This window comes from Triticum aestivum, chromosome 5A (genome assembly GCF_018294505.1).
Source record: "Triticum aestivum cultivar Chinese Spring chromosome 5A, IWGSC CS RefSeq v2.1, whole genome shotgun sequence".
NCBI classification, from domain to species: Eukaryota; Viridiplantae; Streptophyta; class Magnoliopsida; order Poales; family Poaceae; genus Triticum; species Triticum aestivum.
The window spans coordinates 473554100-473561301 of record NC_057806.1 but is presented as its reverse complement, the minus strand read 5'-3'; positions in this window follow the sequence as shown (position 1 = coordinate 473561301).

Genomic DNA, 7202 nt, shown 5'->3' with positions numbered 1-7202 from the left:
TCCGTTAGCTTAGCACTTGATCGTTTAGTTTGTTGCTATTGCTTTCCTCGTAACTTATACATGTTCCTATGACTATGAGATTATGCAACTCCCGTTTACCGGAGGAACACTTTGTGTGCTACCAAACATCACAACGTAACTGGGTGATTATAAAGGTGCTCTACAGGTGTCTCCAAAGGTACTTGTTGGGTTGGCGTATTTCGAGATTAGGATTTGTCACTCCGATTGTCGGAGAGGTATCTCTGGGCCCACTCGGTAATGCACATCACTATAAGCCTTGCAAGCATTGCAACTAATGAGTTAGTTGCAGGATGATGTATTACGGAACGAGTAAAGAGACTTGCCGGTAACGAGATTGAACTAGGTATTGAGATACCGACGATCGAATCTCGGGCAAGTAACATACCGATGACAAAGGGAACAACGTATGTTGTTATGCGGTCTGACCAATAAAGATCTTCGTAGAATATGTAGGAGCCAATATGGGCATCCAGGTCCCGCTATTGATTATTGACCAGAGAGGTGTCTCGGTCATGTCTACATAGTTCTCGAACCCTTAGGGTCCGCACGCTTAACGTTCGTTGACGATATAGTACTATATGAGTTATGTATGTTGATGATCGAACGTTGTTCGGAGTCCGGGATGAGATCACGGACATGACGAGGAACTCTGGAATGGTCCGGAGATAAAGTTTGGTATATGGGATAGTAGTGTTTGATCTCCGGAAGGGTTCCGGAATTCACCGGAAGGGGTTCCGGATGTTTCCCGAAATGTTTGGGCACGAGAACACTTTATATGGGCCAAAGGGGAAAGCCCACGAGGCTTTTGGAAAGTGCAAAAAGAAGTTTTGCGGAGACCAGAGGCTAGACGCCAGGAACCCTGGCGTCTAGGGGGTAGACACCGGGAACCCTGGCGTCTAGGGGGTAGATGTCGGGAACCCTGTTGTCTAGCCCTGGAGTCCGAGAAGGACTCTTGCCTTTCGGGTGAAACTGACTTTGAGGAGGCTTTTACTCCAAGTTTCGACCCCAGGGCTCAACATATAAATAGAGGGGTAGGGCTAGCACCAAAGAGACATCAAGTAACACCAAGCCGTGTGCCGTCAACCCCGTCCCCTCTAGTTTATCCTCCGTCATAGTTTTCGTAGTGCTTAGGCGAAGCCCTGCAGAGATTGTTCTTCACCAACACCGTCACCACGCCGTCGTGCTGCCGGAACTCATCTAGTACTTCACCCCTCTTGCTGGATCGAGAAGGCGAGGACGTCACCGAGCCGAACGTGTGTAGAACTCGGAGGTGCCGTGCTTTCGGTACTTGGATCGGTCGGACGTGAAGACGTACGACTACATCAACCGCGTTGATATAATGCTTCCGCGAACGGTCTACGAGGGTACGTAGACAACACTCTCCCCTCTCGTTGCTATGCATCACCATGATCTTGCGTGTGCGTAGGAAATTTTTTTGAAATTACTATGTTCCCCAACAGTGGTATCAGAGCTAGGTTTTATGCGTTGATGTAATATGCACGAGTAGAACACAAGTGAGTTGTGGGTGATATAAGTCATACTGCTTACCAGCAGGTCACAATTTGGTTCGGCGATATTGTTGGATGAAGCGGCCCGGACCGACATTACGCGTACGCTTACGCGAGACTGGTTCTACCGACGTGCTTTGCACACAGGTGGCTGGTGGGTGTCAGTTTCTCCAACTTTAGTTGAACCAAGTGTGGCTACGCCCGGTCCTTGTGAAGGTTAAAACAGCACCAACTTGACAAACTATCGTTGTGGTTTTGATGTGTAGGTAAGAACGGTTCTTGCTAAAGCCCGTAGCAGCCACGTAAAACTTGCAACAACAAAGTAGAGGACGTCTAACTTGTTTTTGCAGGGCATGTTGTGATGTGATATGGTCAAGACATGATGCTAAATTTTATTGTATGAGATGATCATGTTTTGTAACCGAGTTATCGGCAACTGGCAGGAGCCATATGGTTGTCGCTTTATTGTATGCAATGCAATTGCGCTGTGATGCTTTACTTTATCACTAAGCGGTAGCGATAGTCGTAGAAGCATAAGATTGGTGAGACGACAACGATGCTACGATGGTGATCAAGGTGTCGCGCCAGTGACAATGGTGATCATGACGGTGCTTCGGAGATGGAGATCATAAGAACAAGATGATGATGGCCATATCATATCACTTATATCGATTGCATGTGATGTTTATCTTTTATGCATCTTATCTTGCTTTGATTGACGGTAGCATTATAAGATAAAAGTGTTCTCCCTGAGTATGCACCATTGCGAAAGTTCGTCGTGCCCAGACACCACGTGATGATCGGGTGTGATAAGCTCTACGTCCATCTACACGGGTGCAAGCCAGTTTTGCACACGCAGGATATTCAGGTTAAACTTGACAAGCCTAGCATATGCAGATATGTCCTCGGAACACTGAGACCGAAAGGTCGAGCGTGAATCATATAGTAGATATGATCAACATATTGATGTTCACCATTGAAAGCTACTCCATTTCACATGATGATCAGTTATGGTTTAGTTGATTTGGATCACGTGATCACTTAGAAGATTAGAGGGATGTCTTTCTAAGTGGGAGTTCTTAAGTAATATGATTAATTGAACTTAAATTTATCATGAACTTAGTCCTAGTAGTATTAGCATATCTATGTTGTAGATCAATATCTCGCGTTGTTGCTTCCCTATGTTTATTTTGATATGTTCCTAGAGAAAAACTAAGTTGAAATATGTTAGTAGCAATGATGCGGATTGGATCCGTGATCTGATATTTATCCTCATTGCTGCACAGAAGAATTATGTCCTTGATGCACCGCTAGGTGACAGACCTATTGCAGGAGCAGATGCAGACGTTATGAATGTTTAGCTAGCTCAGTATGATGACTACTTGATAGTTTAGTGCACCATCTTTAACGGCTTAGAATCGGGACTTCAAAGACGTTTTGAACGTCATGGACCATATGAGATGTTCCAGGAGTTGAAGTTAATATTTCAAGCAAATACCCGAGTTGAGAGATATGAAATCTCCAACAAGTTCTATAGCTAAAAGATGGAGGAGAATAGCTCAAGCAGTGAGCATGTGCTCAGATTGTCTGGGTACTACAATCGCTTGGGTCAAGTGGGAGTTAATCTTCCAGATAAGATAGTGATTGACAGAATTCTCTAGTCACCATCACCAAGTTAGTTGAACTTCGTGATGAACTATAATATGCAAGGGATAACGGAAACGATTCCCAAGCTCTTCGTGATGCTGAAATCGACGAAGGTAGAAATCAAGAAAACCATCAAGTGTTGATAGTTAACAAGACCACTAGTTTCAAGAAATGGGAAAAGGTAAGAAGGGGAACTTCAAGAAGAACGGCAAGCGAGTTGCTGCTCAAGTGAAGAATCCCAAGTCTAGACCTAAGCCTGAGACTGAGTGCTTCTACTGCAAAGGAACTGGTCACTAGAAATGGAACTGCCCCAAATATTTGGCGGATAAGAAGGATGGCAAAGTGAACAAAGGTATATTTGATATACATGTTATTGATGTATACTTTACTAGTGTTTATAGCAACCCCTAAGTATTTGATACTAGTTCTGTTGCTATGATTAGTAGCTCAAAACGGGAGTTGCAGAATAAACAGAGACTAGTTAAGGGTGAAGTGACGATGTGTGTTGGAAGTGGTTCCAAGATTGATATGATCATCACCGCATACTCCCTATACTTTCGGGATTAGTGTCGAACCTAAATAAGTGTTATTTGGTGTTTGCGTTGAGCATGAATATGATTTGATCATGTTTATTGCAATACGATTATTCATTTAAGTTAGAGAACAATTGTTGTTCTGTTTACATGAATAAAACCTTCTATGGTCATACACACCAATGAAAATGGTTTGTTGGATCTCGATCGAAGTGATACACATATTCATAATATTGAAGCCAAAAGATACAAAGTTAATAATGATAGTGCAACTTGTTTGTGGCACTGCCGTTTAGGTCATATTGGTGTAAATCGCATGAAGAAACTCCATGTTGATGGGATTTTGGAATCACTTGATTATGAATCACTTGATGCTTGCGAACCATGCCTTATGGGCAAGATGACTAAAACTCCTTTCTCTGGAACAATGGAGCAAGCAACTGGCTTATTGGAAATAATACATACTGATGTATGCGTTCCGATGAGTGTTAAGGCTCACGGCGGGTATCGTTATTTTCTGACCTTCACAGATGATTTGAGCAGATATGGGTATATCTACTTGATGAAACATAAATCTGAAACATTTGAACAGTTCAAAGAATTTCAGAGTGAAGTGGAAAATCATCGTGACAAGAAAATAAGGTTTCGATGATCTGATCGCGGAGACAAATATTTGAGTTACGAGTTTGGTCTTCAATTAAAACAATGTGGAATAGTTTCACAAATTCGCGCCACCTGGAACACCACAGCATAATGGTGTGTCCGAACGTCATAACCGTACTTTATTAGATATGGTGCGATCTATGATGTCTCTTACCAATCTACCACTATCGTTTTGGGGTTATGCATTAGAGACAGCTGCATTCATGTTAAATAGGGCACCATCTAAATCCGTTGAGACGACACCATATGAACTATGGTTTGGCAAGAAACCTGAGCTGTCGTTTCTTAAAGTTTGAGGTTGCAATAATTATGTGAAAAAGTTTCAACCTAATAAGCTCTAACCCAAATCGGAGAAGTGCGTCTTCATAGGATACCCAAAAAAATGTTGGGTACACCTTCTATCACAGATCCGAAGGCAATATATTCGTTGCTTTGAATGGATCCTTTCTAGAAAAGGAGTTTTTCTCGAAAGAAGTGAGTAGGAGGAAAGTAGAACTTGATGAGGTAATTGTACCTGCTCCCTTATTGGAAAGTAGTTCATCACAGAAATCTATTCCTGTGACTACTACACCGATTAGTGAGGAAGCTAATGATGATGATCATGTAACTTCAGATCAAGTTACTACCGAACCTCGTAGGTAAACCAGAGTGAGATCCGCACCAGAGTGGTACGATAATCCTGTTTTGGAGGTCATGTTACTTGACCATGACGAGCCTACGAACTATGAGGAAGCGATGATGAGCCCAGATTCCGCGAAATGGCTTGAGGCCATGAAATATGAGATGAGATCCATGTATGAGAACAAAGTATGGACTTTGATTGACTTGCCCAATGGTCGGCGAGCCATTAAGATTAAATGGATCTTCAAGAGGAAGACGGACGCTGATAGTAGTGTTACTATCTACAAAGCTAGAATTGTCGCAAAAAGGTTTTCGACAAGTTCAAGGTGTTGACTACGATGAGAGTTTCTCACTCATATCTATGATTAAGTCTGTCCGAATCATATTAGCAATTGCCGCATTTTATGAAATCTGGCAGATGGATAAACAAAACTGCATTCCTTAATGGATTTATTAAAGAAGAGTTGTATATGATGCAACCAGAAGGTTTTGTCAATCCTAAAGGTACTAACAAAATATGCAAGCTCCAGCGATCCATCTATGGACTGGTGCAAGCATCTTGGAGTTGGAATATACGCTTTGATAAGTTGATCAAAGCATATAGTTTTATGCAGACTTGCGGTGAAGCCTGTATTTACAAGAAAGTGAGTGGGAGCACTACAACATTTCTGATAAGTATATGTGAAAGACATATTGTTGATCGGAGATAATGTAGAATTATTCTGCAAAGCATAAAGGAATGTTTGAAAGGAGTTTTTCAAAGAAAGACCTCAGTGAAGCTGCTTACATATTGAGCATCAAGATCTATAGAGATAGATCAAGACGCTTGATAAGTTTTTCAATGAGTACATACCTTGAAAAGATTTTGAAGTAGTTCAAAATGGAACAGTCAAAGAAGGAGTTCTTGCCTGTGTTACAAAGGTGTGAAACTGAGTAAGACTCAAAGCCCGACCACGGCAGAAGATAGAAAGAGAATGAAACTCATTCCCTATGCCTTGGCCATAGGTTCTATAAAATATGCCATGCTGTGAACCAGATCTATTGTATACCCTACACTGTTTTTGGCAAGAGAGTACAATAGTGATCTAGGAGTAGATCACTAGACAGCGATCAAAATTATCCTTAGTGGAATAAGGATATGTTTCTCAATTATGGAGGTGACAAAAAAGGTTCATCATAAAGGGTTACGTCGATGCAAATATTGACACTGATCCAGATGACTCTAAATCTCAATCTGGATACATATTGAAAGTGGGAGCTATTAGCTAGAGTAGCTCCATGCAGAGCATTGTTGACATAGAAATTTGCAAAATACTTACGGATCTGAATGTGGCAGACCCGTTGACTAAACTTCTCTCACAAGCAAAACATGATCACACCTTAGTACCCTTTGGGTGTTAATCACATAGAGATGTGAACTAGATTATTGACTCTAGTAAACCCTTTGGGTGTTGGTCACATGTCGATGTGAACTATGGGTGTTAATCACATGGTGATGTGAACTATTGGTATTAAATCACATGGCAATGTGAACTAGATTATTGACTCTAGTGCAAGTGGGAGACTGAAGGAAATATGCCCTAGAGGCAATAATAAAGTTATTATTTATTTCCTTATATCATGATAAATGTTTATTATTCATGCTAGAATTGTATTAACTGGAAACATAATACATGTGTGAATACATAGACAAACAGAGTGTCACTAGTATGCCTCTACTTGACTAGCTCGTTGATCAAAGATGGTTATGTTTCCTAACCATAGACATGAGTTGTCATTTGATTAACGGGATCACATCATTAGGAGAATGATGTGATTGACTTGACCCATTCCGTTAGCTTATCACTTGATCGTTTAGTTTGTTGCTATTGCTTTCTTCATGACTTATACATGTTCCTATGACTATGAGATTATGCAACTCCCGTTTATCGGAGGAACACTTTGTGTGCTACCAAACGTCACAACGTAACTGGGTGATTATAAAGGTGCTCTACAGGTGTCTCCAAAGGTACTTGTTGGGTTGGCGTATTTCGAGATTAGGATTTGTCACTCCGATTGTCGGAGAGGTATCTCTGGGCCCACTCGGTAATGCACATCAATATAAGCCTTGCAAGCATTGCAACTAATGAGTTAGTTGCGGGATGATGTATTACGGAACGAGTAAAGAGACTTGCCGGTAACGAGATTGAACTAGGTATTGAGATACCGA